Raw genomic sequence first — 19,896 nt, forward strand, 5'->3', positions numbered from 1 at the left:
TAATGAGTACAGAGGTGAGCCTAACTTTGTAGACCTCAGATTTTTGTAGAAAGCTAAGTAATGAATGAGTCCAGTTTCTTAAGACTCCAGAATTATGTACAGCAATATGTACATTATAACCCCAGAAATAGTAGTATTACCCCAGAAACCACCGAACTCTTTACCCATTATATTTTGTGCTTTATTCACAAAATATTTCTCTCTCTCTCTCTCTCTAAAAGTTGATCCATTTTACAGTCATGGAAACTGAGCAATGGTAATTTGATTCAAGGTCACAAGCTAATAAGTAAGTGGCAAAGGCGGGCACAGAACCCAGATGATCCCTACCTAATGGATCACAGACCACCACGGGGAGAAGTCTCAAAGGACCTACAGACCTTTCTGATCTGGGCATAATTCACCTGCCTTCCCTCCACAGAAAACAGGCCAATGGCCAGGAGCTTGAATAAAGACTGAAGCTAACATGTGGAGAGTCTTAGAAGTTCTCCAAAGCACAGGCATTCCTTATACATTTTATTGGAACTTGAACAAAATAAACTATGAGTTGCACATAAGATTCAGTCTTTAGGCCCAGAGAAGCCCACTATGAACAAATGAATGGCGACTATCCTTTGAAACAGAAAGGCGTAAGGACCGTGAGAACTGGGCCTCTTTCTACCCAACTTTCTACCCCACCCCGATTATGCCGATATCTCTGTAGACTCTCCAAACTTGAATATATCCCTACGGTGTTCTATTTTGGGTTTTCAATGAGGAAGAAATCAAGCACTAGAATGCCACTTTTCCCCAACTCGAGTACCAGGCTTGGGGACTCTCTGCTTAACAGGAAGGCCTTTTACAGTAAGAAAAAGGCAGGGGTGTTTCAACTGCTACTAGAAAGATAAATAGCCTTGGATATCCATTAGTGCCCCATAAATACTGCTGCTCAGAATACCGATATATTTCTAGTTATTTGTGATGTTTTCCTTTCTTGTTTTCTATGGCAACTGAGGTTTGATACAATAGTCCAGTTTGGCAAAGGTAAGATGTGTAGCTATGACAAACTTAATTCCCTGGACTCAGAACCCCCAGAAGGTGTGAAAGCAGCAAATCTAGCTAACTTCCCAATTCCCCCAGAAATCCCCACTGGGAATATGACTGTTGAGGTGGCATTTCTAGGGAAAATTCCACGGTTAAATGTGTTCTTGGAGAATCTACCGTGAGGCCTGCCTAGAGAAATTTTACCTATTTTTCTTTGAAACATGAGGTTTTAAGGGGATCACACCCTCCCCGATGATGAAATTTTAAAGGGAGAGTGCATATCCCCACTACAAACTCTGGAGATAAGACCGAGAAAGCCAGAGAAGCTCATACGGCCACAAGTATGAGTGACCACTTCACAATTTACAAGGCTGAGCTGCAAGGGATACTCACTCTCTGTCAGTTACACGCAACCGGAAGACCAGCTCCGTTGAGAATGGTTATTGGAGAGGAAAAGACAGACAGTCATGGAACCGGGTGCAGAACTGGGAAGCAGAGCGTTACAAAAACCTTTTCCATTTTCTTCCTCTAGAAGCAAATGTAAACCTGCTTTACGAGGACAATCCTAGCTGCTGAGAGAAGCACTTTGGCAATAATAGCCCCAATCGAATAAAAGCTTGAGCGACCAGGGGCATTTAGAACAATAAAGCCTTCTTCTTCCCAAACATACTGTTGTCAGTGCTACCACTGCTCTGTTCCTTACAATTCCTTCCAGGAGCTCACCTTATTCCTACACACTAGAGCAAGGGCGTGTCTGAGTCCTGAAGGGTACAGTCACGATACCTCCTTGGTGGAGGTGCATTGAGAATCAGTATATGGGAAGATGCTGTGGACAGTACCTGGTACACAGCAAGCTCTGTATGAGTCATAGCTGTTGATACTGTCAGGATAGTGGCTGTCATGTGTAGTTCAATAGCCACAATGCATATATTACATTCCAAATATTTTTAAAGCAAACATTGACTTGTCTGTACTTTTCATCTTTATTCTACATCCCATAGGGAAAATTCTAATCGTGAAATCGTCCATTTAAAAAAAATCTGGAATTTTGAAGCGACTGCTTTCTCCCCTCCCTTTCAAATTTTGGAAGAGCAAGTCTTCTCAATCTCAATACTGTTGCCATTTGAGGTTGGATAATTCCTTGTTGTGTAGGGAGCTGCCCTGTGCTCTGAATAATGTTTAGCAGCATCCCTGGTGTCGACTCGTTCCATGCCCATAGCACCCTCTTCCCAGTTGTAATAATCAAAAATGTCTTCAAACATTGTCCTTCGGGGGCAAAACTGCCCCTAGCTGAGAACTGCTGGTCTAGAGCCACTTAGAAACAGACAAGTAAACTACAGACGCAAGTTCTCTAAAATATGCCTCAAACGTAAGATGGTGTGCCCCTGCCGGGGATTTCACTCATGCTACAAATAGCATTTTACTAGCAGTGAAGTGAAACCCAAAGCCTGATGGGGACAGTGAGATGTTTAGCACTGACAAGTTATGGTGAGCAAAACAGTCCAAACTTCTTCACAATATGCAAACTCAACATTTAATTTTCTGCAAGATTACCCACAATAATTACAAAGTTTCTGTAACACAGCCTTAAAAGCTTGAAACTCTGAGATCCATAAGAATTGATCTTTTATCTTTTACCTTTGCCACGTACTATGTCTGTGTAACATAGCACATGAATGGAAGCAATATTTTCTTCTAATTTCTAGGAGTATGAAAGTGAAGCTTTACCAAAATTAAATTGATTATTAAAAAATCCAATGGAGAGAAATGGAGAGCAAACCTCTAGAGTACACACAACATTGTGATGTTAAGCATGCATCCTGCAGCTGAAAATACTTGTCGTCCATATGGTGATAGGTCACTTTAGTGACCTGCTAAAAGTAATGCTGAAAGATTAGCTGGTAGCTGCTTCTGGTTAAAGATGATTTGAAGGCAAAAAGTTGGCATCTATAGGACACCAGTGTCTTCACTCTGCTGGTAACATACAGTACTTTTGAAGCATTAGCAATAGCTTGAAAGGAAGGACTTCCTACCAGGAATCTATGGTCAAATGCTGACTAATGCCGGATCAACTTGAAGATTTCAGAGCCATTACAAAATACATAACTTCCCTGTCACAGTCTTAGAATTAAGCCAAACCAAGAAGTTCACCCTATTATCCAGAACTGAGTTAGCATCTTATTTACCTGATGTCAGTAAAATAGAGCTCGTATGAGAGAGGACACACTTTTCTTTTCACCTTCTAATATACACACGACTTACAAGGTTTCATTCCAAAGGAAAAAACAAATGCCACCCGTATTTTAACAAAGTATCAGGCCAATGCAGTTTTATCCTCCGGCTATTAATTGCTCTGAGGAAGGAATGTTGCACCGTCCACCCACATCCTGGATCTCATTTAGTTGTCCCTTCACAGTGAAGGCCATATTACTGACAGGGATTATGGTTCTATCACATGGTAAAGTCGGTAGGACAACAAACAAATGAACAGGAACTAAGCCCGCGTGTACAAGATCATTTCTCTTTGGCTTAGAGATGCCTCAATTCCATCTTCTGAGAAGCAGAGAGTCTATTTCCACTCTACTCCCTGACCTAAGATAGGAAAGTCTGGGCACTGGGGGGTGGGGGTGGGGGGAGAAGTCACCTGCATCCTTTATGAGCCACCCAGGGTGACTTCCCTTTTCCTGCCCCCTGGAATTCATCTTCTTTTGAGGACAAAATCAGAATCTCTGCACCATCCTGAAGCCATAGGTACCACACCCACCAAAATTTTTTTTAAAAGACATCACAAGTTGTTTCTTCTAATATTTTCAGGACTGATTTTTCCTCTTCCTGATGCCCTTCCCGCTAATGTCGTCAGGGCCTACCCCACACCAGCCCTCTTCCAAGACTGGATTCTCTAAGAGGTAGGAGCGATCCAGACCTAGATGTCAGAAGACTCAATTTAGAGTCTTCCGCTCTCTTTTTAACAAGCTGTGTTAATCTGAAGAAGCCACTTAATCTTGCTAAGTTAACTCAGCTATAAAAGGGAAATGATAATTTGTGACATCATAAACTTTCACTACACAAATATCATGTATTATTAGAAGAAATACTTAAATCTAGAGGGAGTCATTCTGTATGTTATGTCAGTGGACACGGTAAGAACACAATTGTTTGTCAACAAGCACAGTTATTCTCAAGCAGCTTTTCTCAAAGCTGGTCAGATGGTTCCATGACCTTCTAAGGCAAAAGGTCAAAAGCCACCCCTTTTACCCCTTATAATCCCTTCCTCTCCACCTCCATCATTTAAACACCGAAAAAGGGTAATTGGGCAGTTACCATTTTTTTCCCCAAGACGGACCCTGGGGTTTTTGCCCAGTGGCCTAACTTTAGAGATTCTGCTCAAACTGATTTAGAAGGTGGTCTGACCTTGGCCTTAACCTTGGAAATTACAAAGATTTCCCTTTTCCCTCTTTTCACTCTGTCTGGGACTGCCTCTCATTTCTCACGCAACAGTCTGGTACCTCCCTTTTTTCCTGGTCCCCTGTACTTACCAAAACCCAAATCTTCAAAACAGACATGCAGAGCAGGAAGAATCTCTTGGAAGGGAACTCCATCTGCTTTACAAACAGAGCGCCAGGCGGACATATCATGGGAGCATCAGGCAACTGTCTGGGGAAGACACTAGAGCATCTGGTGGACCCCAGGACGCTAAAGCGCCAAGAAGGCACAGGAGTCTCTCCAGTGCCCAGCCTGGATTCTAGGGAAGGAAAGAACGTTGTAAACTATGGCCCATACGTTGTTCCTTAAAGACCAGTTGATGGTATTCCAGACTTGAAGGCAAGAGCAAAACCTGCATGAAAGGGTCAACCTCTCCTTCCGTTTACAAGAAAGGCCCTCATTATGTACACAGGTGTGACTTTTCCATCCATGTGTCCCCAAGTTCTTAGAAGTTGATTAAGCGATAACCATAGCAATTAGAAGAGATCATCACAGGAAAGAGAAAAGTCTTTTTCTGGAGGGTCAAAAACCAGAGAGTGACTTTCATATCTGTTATCAACTACTATGGTCTTAGGGAAATAATTTAACCTCTGCATAACTCATTTTCTTCATCTGTAAAACTGGGAATAAAAGCTCACAAGTTTTTTGTTTTGTTTTTTTTTTGAAAATCCATTCAATAAGAGAAGTAAAAACTAATTTTAAATAAAAAGCATTAAATATCTAATAACACTTTTAAACTCGTAGTCTTCTGCATATAGATTAATCTAACTTATGTCTATAGTTGCAGAACCACAAGAGGACTTTAGAAAATCTCCACGTTAATATCTATAAAAGCCAAAAGACAGTTCTAATATTATTTGTCTCCATGTCAGTGTACCTATGCTTCTCTCTCTTTATGCGTCTATATCATTGTATGAATCTTTATGTCTCAAAAGGCAACAAAATGTAGCAGAAAAGTGCACTGGATTTAAAGGCAAAATACCATAGTGTAAATCCCAAATCCATTATTTCTGGTTGTGCTGTTTTGGACAAAAGAAGGTCTAAAATGAGGAGGATGATTCCAGACCATCTACCTCCATGACTGCTTGAATGTTAAATGACAGGCATGTACTTATGCCACTGTGTGTGTCTGTCTCTCTCTTTCACTCTCCTCTTCCTCCTTTTCTTCCTCCTCATTATTCATTATCCTTTTCCACCTCTGTCTCTTATCTCTTCCTGTCCTTAAGAATCAAATCGAAGTATACTTCCAGATTTTTCTGATTATCGAGTAAATAAATTAAATTGCTTTTTACTGTGATCATCGTCCCTGTTTCTAGTTTGACTCTTCTGAGTGTCCTAGAAGAAAGCCATTTCACGATTCTCGGGTCTCTTTCCTTCCAGAAAATACACCTTTCCCACCACCTCTGCAAACTGTCTCCAACTTAGCGAGCAGTGTAGGGGAGATACGTAAAGAAGATTTTAAACTGGAGGCTTTTCTCTGTCACTCACTAGCTGGGCAAGTTCTATTACCTCTTATAGGCTCTATTTTCTCATTTGTAAGATGGAGGTAACACTATCTATTTCATAAGAATAATGGGAGAATTAAATCAATTAAGATACCATTTAAAACACATGGCATAATGCCTTTTTCAACGGTTAAGTACACGATAAAGGCAGCTTTTACTGTGTGAAAACTAAAACACAGTTTTATGTATTAATGATACCATGGTTAACATTAATAATGTCAATTTTCAGAGGGAAAATCCTCAAGGTAGGACGCTGCCCCATCAGATAGCTTGGAGACAAAAACTTCTAAAAATTGCTAACACTAGGGCTTCTCTGGTGGTGCAGTGGTTAAGAATCTACCTGCCAACACAGGGGACACGGGTTCGAGCCGAGGTCCGGGAAGATCCCACATGCCGCGGAGCAACCAAGCCCGTGCACCACAACTACTGAGCCTATGCTCTAGAGAGCCCGCGAGCCACAACTACTGAAGCCCATGCGCCACAACTACTGAAGCCCGTGCGCCTAGAGCCCGTGCTCTGCAACAAGAGAAGCCACCGCAATGAGAAGCCCGTGCGCCGCAACGAAGAGTAGCCCCCGCTCACCGCTACTAGAGAAAGCCCGCGCGCAGCAACGAAGATCCAACACAGACAAAAATAAATTTATTTTAAAAAAATTGCTAACACTGTGTGCCAGACATTTTTCTTAGTACTTTTCACGTGTTAACTCATTTAATCCTCACAACAACAGTATGAGGTGGGTACCACTATGACTCCAATGAAAGATGAGGGAATAGAGATTAAGAGTGGTTCAGTTACTTCCATAGGTCATCACAGCTCGTGAGTTGGCTGATCCAGAATTCAAACCCATGTACTCAATAGTTCCAGGTCTGGGATGTAAAGCACCTTTCCAAATCATGTTTCTCCAGGGAAGATGGCATCTTCTAGGCCAACTGGTACGTTGCCAGTAATTTGTTACCAGTAACAAAGTACTAAAGTCTGCTGATGATTTTCTTTTTAATTTAAGTGAGTGTAGAGGCACTTATAATGGCACAACTCTTGCTCACCGACATTCTGACTCCCTCTCTCGTGTGGGAAAGAAAGCAGGGCAATCCAAACTAAAGCTCTGGGGACTCGTGTACAGTCCTGGGCTCATCTGTGGTACGTACACCTCACCGATCAGCATCAGCACCTCTGTCATCACACCACCACGACCACCACCACCATCGTGTTATTATTTATTGATCATCCTATGCCAGGCATGCAGTAATTCTTCACATACATTTTTCTGTGTGTGTTAAAGCAGAAGAAAAAGGTTGAAAACCATTGAGCTACGCTATTCCAGATGCCTTCTTAAAAGCCTTTCCTCATAATTCTACCCTACACGAAGACTCCACCACCAAGCTTGAAGAAAAAAGAAGAAGGACAATAATATCTACTGATATCTATCTTGTGTCAAGCATAAGCTTAGGTACCTTCCACGTGTCATCTTATTTAATCCATACAACAAACCTAAACTATAAGCATTATTTTTATTGCTTAGTTATCACCATTGATTAATTATTTTGATCTCAATTTTACAGTGAGGAAAACCACAGCTCAGATGGCTTGGGTGTCTTTCCCAAGGCTCACAGAGCTTCCAAATTATGGCTTCAGGGTTAGAACGAGACCTATATGACTCTTCTGAGCCATCTCTTTAAGACAGTCTTACTATTTCCTAAACCGGATTTTTTTTTTTCCCAATGTGATATAAACTGTCTCTTTTGTAGTCTACTCACTGAAAGGCAGGAGCCCTCAAAAGACTGCCATCCTGGGAGTCAGACACCCCAAGTTCCAGCCCTGGTTGTACAACTCATAAGTTGTGTGACTTCGGACAAGTCATTCATCCACCTAATTTTTTTTTTTTCTTTTTTTGGTCGCACCACAGGCAACATGTGGGATCTTAGTTCCCCAACCAGGGATGGAACCAGCACCCCTTGGCGGTGGAAGCGTGGAGCCCTAACCACTGGACGGCCAGGGAAGCCCCCATTCATCCATTTAAAATGAACAGTTTCCAGCTCTAATTCTACGCTCTCTGATCTCCCCAAAATAGACACCAGACACCCATCCTCACTCATATGATATCGGATTCTAATTGCAGGCTTTCTCTCTGCCCTTTGAAGAGAAGATTACAGAGAGGGGCCCGCTGCGTGAGTGCACTTGTTGACCAGGCCGTCGGACGGGGGTGGTTAAAGAGAAAGTTGGCTGGGAAGTGTGAGAAAGTCAGCCACCTTGCAGCTGTCCCGGCCTCAACGCTACCATGGATAAACAAGAGTCCCTCTCTAGAGGTTCCTGCTGGCACCTCGTCTTCATTCCTTTCTGGAAAAAAAAAAAAAAAAAATTCATATCCCTGTGAAGAATGTATTGCCTTCGACACGCAACTGCCAAAACCCCAACTGTAGGCAAAACCCATCTGACAAAATCCCTTAACTGCTTTGATTCTGATCTTAAAGGAGATTAGTTGTTGGAAGGTCACAGAGAAGCCAACCTAGTGCACATTGCAGCCTGGGGTTTCAAAGCTCTCGCTACTAAGGGGATCTCCATACCCCATGCCCCTTCCCTCCACGCCGTTTAATCAATGAATCAACAAATAGCTACCGAACGAGGCTTCCCTGGAGTCTGCAGGTCACTTCAGATGTGCTTCTCCAGTTCAATAGCGGGAGAAAGAAAAACAGATTTTTCTCACTCTTCTTCAAGTTTCCATTTATAAAACCAGGACTAACATAAAAAGACTGTGGGTCTCCTCTCCCTCTTTTTCTGTTCCCTGAACCCTTCTGATTCACAAAGAAAAAGTAAATGCTGTAGAGTTGAGAGAATATACATGAGATAAAAGGCGGGCAGGAGAGAAGGAAGGAAGGAGGGAGGGAAGGGAGAGAGAAAGGAAGGAGAGAATCAGAACCTTAGATTTCAGGAAGGTCAAAGGACACAGTAAACATGTAGACAATCCTCTCAAGATAAACTTTAATGGAAAAGAATATGAAAAAACCATAATGGAAAGAATATGATAAACCGTAATGGAAAAGAATATGTATATTATAACTGAATTCCTTCGCTACATGCAGAAATTAACACAACATGGTAAATAACTATACTTCAATAAAATTTTTTTAAAAAGAAATGTCTCTTTGGTAGCATCTAATTAGCTAGCCTGTTAATTATTACTGCTCTTTAGTAGATATGATTATCATTGAGAACCAGTTACCACTAGTTTTGCTTTTAGGATTGATGTAATGATGAATATCTTACACCTCTAGGTGTTTTTCTGCTCTCAACTCTAGCAATAGGATCACCGATAAAAGGTGCATGTTACCGCAATAGCCATAGTTACCAGAAATCATAAAGACAAAAAAAATTAATTGGTTTTCCTGCATAACTTGCATGAAACTGAAACAATACATGGCAAAAAGATACTACTTTGGGCTTTTAGCAAATGTTATATAAAAACACTACACTAGGCTACAAACTAAATCACCATCTCCCAAGTGATGACCAGTTACTGCATGTACAACCGTCACTAGAACAGGACCCACCCGTGACGTGAATATCGTCTTTTTCTGACCCAGCATTTGGAGCAGGATTCTAATTCACCAAATGTTTCCTCGATCAAAAATAATAATGAAACTAGGAACAGCTTACGAAGCACTTACTATATGCCAGACGTGGTGGGAAATGGTCATGCTTTCCATGCATTAGCTCGCTTAACGCTTTCACCTGCCCGTGGGTGTTTACTACCCTCCTGAATCTACAGATGACAAGGGGGCAGCTCAGAGAGATGGTCACTTTACTCCAAATCTTAAGCATAACGAGGTCCAGAGCCAAGACTCTAACCCATGTCTGTCTGACTCCACCGTTTGTGCTTCTAAGCACCTGGTAGCTGATACTTTATTCCTGTGCCTCAGTGTGCAGAATCAAGGCTGGGAGAAGTAAAAATAATGTCTTGTATTTTATCCTTGACCCCAAACCTCACCTGGACTTGGTGATCCCCTGTCAGCTTCAAATTGCTCCTCCCTGCCCCCCAACATGAATGACTACCCTTTCTTCTTTTGTTTCTTTTTGATAAGCCAAGCTAATATTAGAAGAGCTAACAAACCATGCGACCACAGGCAACTACAACATCCTGAAGAATTCTTCAGTCTAAGCATGCAATGAGGCACTCCAACATCTTTATACACTCATTTAAAAAAAAAAAAAAAAAGCTTAAATATAAGTACTATGTTAACACTCACAGGTATAAACAAAGAGAACACTAGATAAAACTCCTGAGTCTATATAGAGAAGGCTGATGCTCTGATATCTTACTGAGCTTCTAAATTACAACCCCCACGCTTTTTTCACGTGCCGATGGGGTCTATCGTAGTGAAGGTATTAATAGAAAAATAAACACCCCATATTCTTTCATTCAGTATGACATCTATATGTGTATAATCACGCATCTACTCAGAAGTACCTGTACAGTAAAAGGAGGTAAAATATAAACACAGCATGATCTTTTGTCCCGAGATGCTACGGTGATTTCTACCATCTGTGAGCAGAAGGTGGTATGGCCCAAGAGACCGGTTCCGGTCTGTTTCACCTTGAGACACAACACACACAGAGATAGACCTTTGCTCAAGGTGTCTGGGGTTGCCTGCGACAGTGACTCTGCGCCCCTTCACTCGTGCACACTAGGTACCAACTAGGACCACCCTCCAAATCCGGCTTCTAAGCGCCCCTTTTTCTCCCAGACCCTGAAGACTCGAGTTTCTTCTTTCATTTCCTTTGACTAAGCACAGCTGGGATCAGTACCAAACGAACCATGAGGGGAGCACTTGACACAGGTACAGTGTGCTAATGTTTCTTGGTTGAAGGCACGTTTATGAACACTCCAATCATTTTCACGCCCGGAAACCATTTCTACCAGAGAAATGCAAATCGTATTGTAAAAGCTCGTCCTTGTAGAACTCGGCAAAGGTCTGCGTGGATGCAAACCTAGAGGTTAGACACAGCACTTCTCCCAGTATCTGCATGTGCTCATTACCATATTGCAGGAGTTGCCTGTAAAGCCAATAAGAGTTTTCAGAAACACCGAGGTTACGAAATAATCCAGAGGCTTCAGAAGGCAGAGAAAAGACAGTTGTATCCTGTAAAAGCTAAGGAACAAAATGACCTATTCCTCTTACATCAAAGCTTGAGGACTCCTAGAACAGTTAGCATGACCTTCCATGAAGGAAGCCCAGGAAGACACAGATGTCCTTTTGGTTTCTAAAAAGGAAGGTACTTACCGTGAAAATCCACCAGTCACCACACTTTGCCCAGAATTACACTGGCCGCCCTTCTCCACGGAAACGGAGCATGGGACCTGCCAAGTCCGTGGAGACATCTACTTGGGTGGGTTGGGAATAGGCGAGGTGGGGGAGAAAAGACAGACTTTCCCTTTAAAACTGAACAGAAGCTGATACCACATCACATGACCTTTTACCGTAATTTCTATTAAAATCATTTCATGTCTGGTTGCCTCTGCTCTCCTGGCTCATTTGTATTGTTTACAACAAGTCATTGCACAGGCAGTGAGTGGTGGCTGAATCCATGGTTACCCGTTTTTACATCCACTAGTTAAATGGGATGCAGCTCTGCTGTGGGTTTCAGGGAACCAGCTCTTAAGAAACCACAGTCCAGCTATCAATCAGCCTAATCTGAGAGAAATTAATCTTATAAACCTAAGTATTGGTACATATTAAAAATTGATAGCAAGGGGGCACGAGCTTTTATGGGTTGGAGTTATGAAAGTGGACAAGCTGACATTTGACTTAGAGCCTCAGAGTATTCAGTCTGTGGTCTCCACCTGACAGCCATTCACGTTGTGCAGATAAACAGCTTTCAAGGGTAATAGGACCACCTTTTAAAACAAACCCACCCCCCCCTCCCAAATTCCGTGAGCATGTCTCTCACTGGCTGTTCTTAGGATCGACAGCGCCTAAACACAGGTTTAACCAGACTGCAATCTAGCAAAGTAACTTAAACAGATACACACAAGCCAGTAAAACATCACACAGACCACACTGGGTACGATTCAATTAAGACAAAACCTCAGCGGCATGCTCTTTATGAGTAAATTAAAACTGCAAACTAATATGTTTTATTGAGAGCAAGAACGGTCCAAATTCACTCTACTGTCCATGAATTTAGGTGGTTAATTCTTTTAAAAACATTCCCCAAAGCAAACTTGTTTCTCAAGATGGACATGCCCAGCAATTATCATTCCTAATCAAAATTTAGAAGTTTTATAGTTTAATGTCCACCATCACCATCCCACAAGTCACATCTCCATGCTAAATGAGAACAGCAAACAGTTAAAGCTAACATATTACATACAACCCCATCTACTGCAAAGTCACTGTATCAGAAGCTAGAATTGATTTGTTTTCTCAGAACGAACTGAAAATGAATGTAACAAAACGTCGGAAAAATCCCTCTTGCCCTGCTAATCGGATATTGTATAATGGTTGATTGCAGCTCTGCCCTGTCCTCTTACTGCCTAAATCGTACATACTTACACGTTCTGGGTTCTTCCAAGAGTTTGGTGCAGTTTCAAGGACAAATGTCTTAAGGAAGCCTCTCTACCGTGCGGCAGGGAGCCTAGCTCGGGTCTGATGACAAGAGCAGCCTGCTCGATCTGACAACAGAGGAGGAAAGTTCCTGCGTGGAGAGGAGGTCTTGGAAAGTCTCGGGGTTAAAAAGGCTGCTTTAAATGTGCTCGTGGGTCTGCTCCCTGGTTGTGTATACACAGTAGCAGCTGATCTGTGTTTGCAGCCCTGCAGAAAGGAACCTTTACTGAAACCCAATGGCATCACATTTCAGCGGAGCTCGTGCCAAGGGCTGGAGAGCAGAGCCACCTTTGACAACTTCGCACAGTTCAACCCAGCAGACTTACCACAGATCAGGGAGGAGCGTGGAAAGCATCGCCCCTCCCACCCCACCCCACCCCACCCCAGGTTTCATCTCGACTATGTAATTAGCGCAGTTCCTGGGAAACTAGACACTGTTACTGGCTGAACTCTGCTAACAATGAGAGGTATTCCCTGGACTTACCTTAGATATAGTCCCTAGTCTCTGCTGTCCTGACCTCCTATGTACTGTATGTTCACAGAATTTTTAAAACTGAATCCCAATTTAAAAAAAAAAAAAAATGCATTCCCCTCAAGTTCTTATACAAACCTTCAGATCCACAGTGGGTTACTACTAATCCCGTGTTGAGTATTTCAGGCTCCCTGGACATTGCTCACAAATAAACAGAGGAAAAAATAACATAGGATTGGGGACAGGGGTACCTAGTTCTCTATTCTGCTTTCCAAATTCAGAGGCTGGAGTTTTCAAATTCCTGTTTGCTTGGGGGCCATCTTATTACTGCTGATTCTAAACTAGGCACAACTGTAAAATTTCACTCCAGTGGAACCTACTAATAGAATAAGGCTGGTGCGATGTTAGGAGCAGACAAGCCAGGCAGAACGTGAATATGCTGTTTGGTGGTGGCATCACCTTCTTTACCACCTTATCCTGGAGGAGAATGGAAGTTCCAGACCCCGCCAACTCCGAGAGGGAAAGTTAAGAAAGTGTACGAGACGGAGGGGGTTCGGGGGCTTGCTGCGGGTTGCTGGAGAAAACTTAACCCAAGTCACTGGGGAACCACTTCAGCATCGGTGTGTGTCTCACTGACCCTCCTCTCCCTTCTGTCCCAATGTCAAGTCTAGGTAATGGTATATTATATGGTATTTTCTCACGATTGTGCAACTTACTTCAAAGGGTAGACATCAGGACCGACAGTTCCACAAAAGGCCACATTAAACGTGTCAGGCAGCACAGGGCAAGTGTTCTCCTACTTCTCTGAAAGCTGCCCACGAGGTGCCTGGGCAACAGGTAAATTATCCGAGGCCTTTGCTTTTCGTTTTGCCCACACTATGGTTCAGGTGTAATGATAATTTCCGACGCTGTAGTGTAATGATAGCTTCCTAACCTGACCCTACTACTCTCTACCTACATGAGACTGGAGTTGCTTAAAATCTCTGAACTTCTGTTTCCTCATCTTATGAAATGGAGACAATATATATCTACCATATACAGGATTATTGGGAAGATTTATAGAATAACATAGGTCAAGGGCTGTCCCCAGTGTCTGACATGCATGCGTTTGCCCACATTTACTGAGCCCCCTCTCAGAACCAGGCCCAGTGCCAGACTCGGGGGTACAAGGTCAGCTGAGACAAGGCCCCTGCTCTCAAGTGCAATGCTACCAGTGTCCTTCCTCCTTCCCTCCTGGAATTTGTGTAGTCTCTATCATAAAGCACAAAAACACTTTCAAATACTTGGTCTCATTTGATTCTTGTGACAATCCTAGGAGACAGATGAAACTATGCCCAATTTGTAAATGGTAAAACTATGGCTTAAAGAGATGGGAGTCACACAGCCAGTAAATGATTGCCTGAACCTCAACCCGAGCTCTGATTCTGTCGCAATACATATGACTGTGTCACATAGCATTCATTTTCTGCACCATTCTATATTGTACTGTTATCTTAATAGTTTAATGTGTATTATTACATTCCCCTAAAGATAGTGTAATTCCCTTAAAGAGAGGAACTAGATCTTAAAATTACTTTGTATTCTCTAACAGACCTAACCTGATGCTAAACACATTATGTGTTTAATAAATTTTCCTAAATGTAAAAGAAACTCAAGCTGGGTCCATTTTACTCCCTATGATCAATCTCATAAGAAGCTACCGCTTCTCGACAAAGAGTGGTGTGGAGGTTATTTGTGGCCTTCCAGTGTTCATGCTATGTTCTCAGTTACTTTCAAATAATTACACACATATCAAAGTTTTAACACTGACTCATAACTAAATCACCCAAATATTGTTTTCCCCATTGGGTTAGCATATATTCTATATGTTGAGGACAAATGAATTTTGGTAAGAGCCATTGAATATTTACTTGTAGATTCAAACTCGATCCCAAGACATCTCTTGATTTCTAGGTTCACTTCCGTTTCTAGGTTTGACAGATCACAAAGTATAGAATTCTGTTGATCATGATCTTGTGAATTAGAGCAGAGCACAGGACCAACCTCAGGTAAAATCCAAGCAGATTTTTGAATCTGCTTTTTAAAGATACATTGTCTAAACAAACAGCCCAAATTTCTTGAATACTTCTCCATCTACTGCTTCACTTCAGGCTTTGAAATGTAGGCCATTTCTGATGGAAGAATTGGCTCAACATTTATCAGTGAACCCTACATAAAAATAAAAATATTCTTGAGAGATTTGTATAGAATTCAGAATTTGGAGTTCAGCTGATGTATTGCATTCATTAGTTCTGTTATAGCCTGGAAATCTTTTTTTAAATGGAATTTATATTATTATTAATTAGTATTTACTGCCAAACCATGATTCCTTCAGCCTTAACGAAAATCCAGGAAGTTTAGATGAATATCAATGTCATGGCAAAAGTGAGAATGACAGGCAATGTTTGAGACAAAGAAAACAATTATTGGATACATTGTTTTTGTTTCCAAAGTCATTCACTTGTGTATTAGACAAGCTGTAGCCAACTGTAAAGCAAGTAAACATGTTCCTGTGCACTAGCATAGCATATACATTAGAATGATCAGGCTTGCTCTCTTCAACCGGCCAGCTGCATGCTATCTCCCGCTTCCTCCCTAAATAAAATAATAGGTAAAGAGCCCACCACAGTTCTTGGACCACAGTGGACAAGAAACATGCCTACCAAAGACCACTCTGGAGCTAAACGAATTGGCCTAAGCCGTTGCCACACCTGGTCGGCATGGAGAACTGCTTGACCCAACGACTTTTCCTCACCACCTAAAACTAAGTAGAACTTCCAAGCACTTTTATACACATGAGGCTCACTCATGTGTATAAAAAAAAATCTCACAACCATCTTGGAAGCAGATGCTTTTCTTATTTACATGTTTACTGATAAGACAAATTCAGAGAACTTAATAATTTCACAAGATCAAAACAGGCAAGGAGTGGCCTAGCAAAAATTTCAAAATGGATGCTCAAACTCTAATTCCAATGTTTTTCCACATAACTCGCATACTGTACTTCCTCTTCAGGAAGAATATGCATGTCTTAGCTTCCCTCCTTTTCCTTTTGGTTTCTCATCCTACTGACCAGTTAAATGCCAGGCCAAGCCATCCATCTCTCTCTCTCTCTCTCTCTCTCTCTCTCTCTCATTCATACACACACACACACACACACACACACCCCACGCATACCCCCATATGCCTCTTTTCTACCTTCAACCACTTTCCATCTTTTCTTCTCTCACATCTTGGCCAATCACTTCAGAGCATAATTTTTTCTCTCCATCTTTTCTCACTCTCCCACTTTTCAAAAAACAAATCTTATTACAGGTGAGGAACTTAGGAGTACTGCTAATGTTACACTATGCCCAGGGAAAGAAATACTTTGCAACCAGTCTCTAAAAATCCTGCAAGTTTCTAAAAATCCCTTGCATAAAGTATTTTTTTTTTAAATCCCTTTCAGATACTCTGCAATAGTTTCCATCTATCTTTTTAACTTCCATTTATATGTGTATTCTTTTAAACATCAACTCTCCAGAATCTAGATAAATGATAAACTATCACCAGTTTTATTGCTGTTCTGTTACGTTTATCACTTGTTTCATAACAGAACTGTTTTTCACATTTTTTTTTCTCAATGATATACAATAATTCACTTCAGTAAGTAACATAAGCTTTTACGGTTTGGCCTAGAAAAGTCATCTGCATTTAAGATTATTTTCTGTGGAAAAAAAAAGTATATATCTAATAATTAGTCTATAAATGAAAAATTTCAGTGTAAACTTGAGTGGCTAAATTTCATGAGGCTTTCATTTCCAACCCCTGAAGCAGAGCTTATTTGACTACTCTACACACTAATATCTCCAGTCAGGGCATAAGGCCATACTTATGTAAATAATTAGCTTATAGAATAGAAATAAACAGGAGTATGATTAATTGGTTTATTCATTATTAATCAATCACTTAATTCAGAATCACTGGAGACCATCAAGTCATATCCCTTCATTTCAGAAATAAAGAAACAAAGGGTCACTGTTCTCAGATGAAGAGGGCAATCAGATCATAGTATAAACTCTGCTCAGGACCATTTTGACTGTCCCTGAGCTGAAGATCGATGTTCAGTAATGTACACATTAGCTAAAAAACACAAATTTCTAACTTTGATGGATCCAAAGGGTCCTCCGGTATTATGTCCCATTGTTTCAACCTTTGGAAAATAAATGTTCATCCTAAATAGAACATGAATTTCTAATAACTGAATTAAACTGTTCATCTAAATAGCCAACTTTGGATTTCTCTCCACACATAATAACTTGGAAAAACATATAGCCTGTGTTTACTAGAGCACTATAGCCACAGTCTCTAAGAAGAGCTATAACTCGCTAACAATTTTCCTGATTTATGTTTGAAAACATACAGGGCATGAAATTATTTCAGCAACCTTACATTTTCCTCAAGAACACTGGTAGGCAGACGACAGATTCTAAAAATCCTGTTGGATTGCTTGTTACAGCTCCTTTTTTAATAGAAATGTGTGATAAGCAATTATACATGCCCCCCCCCAAAAAAAAAGCATCATTAGGTTTTTCTCCATTAAGAAAGGAAAAATGAAAAAGGGAAGAGGAGGGAAAGAGGAAGAGAGAAAGGAAAGGAAAGAGAAAGAAAACTCTGATAAAAGAATCTATTTTCATATTATGTTTACCTGATGGCCTTCTTGAGTAAGAAAACTGATTGCCTTCTTGAGTAAGAAAATGCAATAGATATTCTTCCAAAGAACAGCTTATAGATAACGTATGGTTATAAACTGTAACACACTATACAAATGTTAGTTATCTCTGTTGTTAGCATTTAACACATATGGAAATTTACCTCACGATCTATAATTGTGCTAAGGAAAACAAGTATTTGTGAATATGATATTGGTCATAAAATCAGCCTTATTTACCTAAATCTTAGAGTGAGATCAAATTTAAATGGGTCACTCTGGTAACACAGATCTCTGGAAACACTGTTTATCCTACCACATAGGTATCAGACTAGGAGTACACAAGTGTTGCTGTGCTTCATATGAAGTTAGCATTCTGAATTTGAATCTTCAAAACAGTAAAAGATCACTGTGGCAGATACGCATATCTGCCAAGTTGAAAACAAAAATTCATTTGTGTAAGGAAAATAAAACAAGCGCATTCATTAATTAGCATCCTTTAAAGGGTCCTATCCAGGTTATTTATTTTAGCAGATGGGTCACCTGAAACAGCTATAAGTGTCCCTAAGTAATAAATAAAATAGCTTTGATTCTCCAGGGTCTTGCATTTTATCACAGCAATTCTAAACACATTTAACCCTCTTTTGTGGTAACTATGATCATTCCTTTGTTTTCATGAACAAAGCATCTTTCGTAATAGAAGTATAAACAGAGGCCTGATTTAAAACTATCAATGATTCTTCTTCACAACCACAGGAATTATCGAGCATAATGGTATACATACATTATAAAACATTATAAAATAAATACAATATAAAATCTGCACACGGTGTACATATCAGAGGGGGAATGGGAGGCAGGATTCACACCCAATAGGACGCAGCACGTCAGCTAAGGGAGGAGTGGGCCTTCACAATCAGAAATCATTCAGGGTTGAGTAAATGAATGGCATCTAATTGCCGAGGAAAAGAAAACTGTCCTAGCTACGTGATAAAGACACACAGGGTCTTAGCATCATCACAATGTCTACTTAGGGAATTTTTATTTAATGATTTGCAAAGATATTCCCGGTTACCGGAATCTGAAGATCCAAAATCATTAGGTTGTGTGTCTACATTCTATTTCAAAAGACTGAATTACTTTCTGCAATCATCTCTCCAAAGAAGGCCTCACAGGATCCAGCTCTCCGTTTTGGCCACCACTACCACTGATTGCAATACAAAATACTCTTACAAATTAGGTTCAAAATAATCAAAAGAAGATGGTTCCAGAAAAAGATCCTTCAACTTTCCTACAGCACCCTGCCCCCATCTGCTAGCCTGAAAACCTAAGGAGCGCATAGACCGCCTATGTGATTCCCTCCCCTGATTCCTAAGGCCCACTTACTCTACTGGAATGGCAATGCTAACCTTAAAACTAAATTGCAAAGCAGAATTATTTCACAGCGTTTAAAAAGTGACAACAAAGTGACAAGAGAAAATTTCTTTGTTGGCACAAGAGGTGCGTTATTTTGACTTTATAGAGACATTTTCAGTGAATTTCAAAAAAATCACGGTATTACGAAACTCAGTCATCGTTTCTTCGAAACGACAGATTCTGTTGTTCACGGAAAAATTTGCAGTTGGTTTCCTCATACCAGTGGTTCAATGGAAGGATTCACCAACTGCTCCCTGGAGAAAACAGATCTGCATTTAAATGGAGACATACTGTTTCCAAATGCACAGTACCTAGAAGGCAGATACTGTCAAGGTTTCTTAGTGAGACTAACTCAAATTGTATTAGATACGTTTCGAGGCCGTAGCTCTCTCTGTCGCATAGGGCTCCGTCTGTTTCCATAACTTTTCTTTTTCCTCTGTGCATTCTTTGTAGTATTTGTCCCAAGAAGTTAAAATTAAACCTTTCTCCACTGCAAAGTCCCCGCACTAGCAGCCAGCCATTACTACTGTACACATCATTTCTGATGTGTACAGAAAAAGACCACAGAAGATAGGCTGGCCAGAAATGTTAAATAATTGAGAAGTATAATGGCTTAATAGAGAAGTAGGCTTAGTTGACAATGCAGCCAATTTAAAGCCATAAAGACACTGT

General features: G+C 40.9%; 1 protein-coding gene across 23 annotated transcripts in view; it reads right to left on the minus strand.

Annotated features, from left to right (window-relative positions):
* Positions 1-19,896, minus strand: part of ESRRG (estrogen related receptor gamma) — a 645,982-nt gene that overhangs the window by 576,661 nt on the left and 49,425 nt on the right. Inside the window, exon 1 of one of the 23 annotated variants that reach the window (XM_067027675.1) lies at positions 11,285-11,400. The exons of 21 other annotated variants lie outside the window; for them this stretch is intronic. The gene's annotated coding sequence lies outside the window, so the exon portion shown is untranslated. Of the gene's footprint in view, positions 1-11,284; positions 11,401-19,896 lie in introns of those variants that run through there. One more of the 23 variants, XM_067027591.1, reaches the window with a different exon arrangement.

This window comes from Kogia breviceps, chromosome 1, assembly GCF_026419965.1.
Source record: "Kogia breviceps isolate mKogBre1 chromosome 1, mKogBre1 haplotype 1, whole genome shotgun sequence".
NCBI classification, from domain to species: Eukaryota; Metazoa; Chordata; class Mammalia; order Artiodactyla; family Physeteridae; genus Kogia; species Kogia breviceps.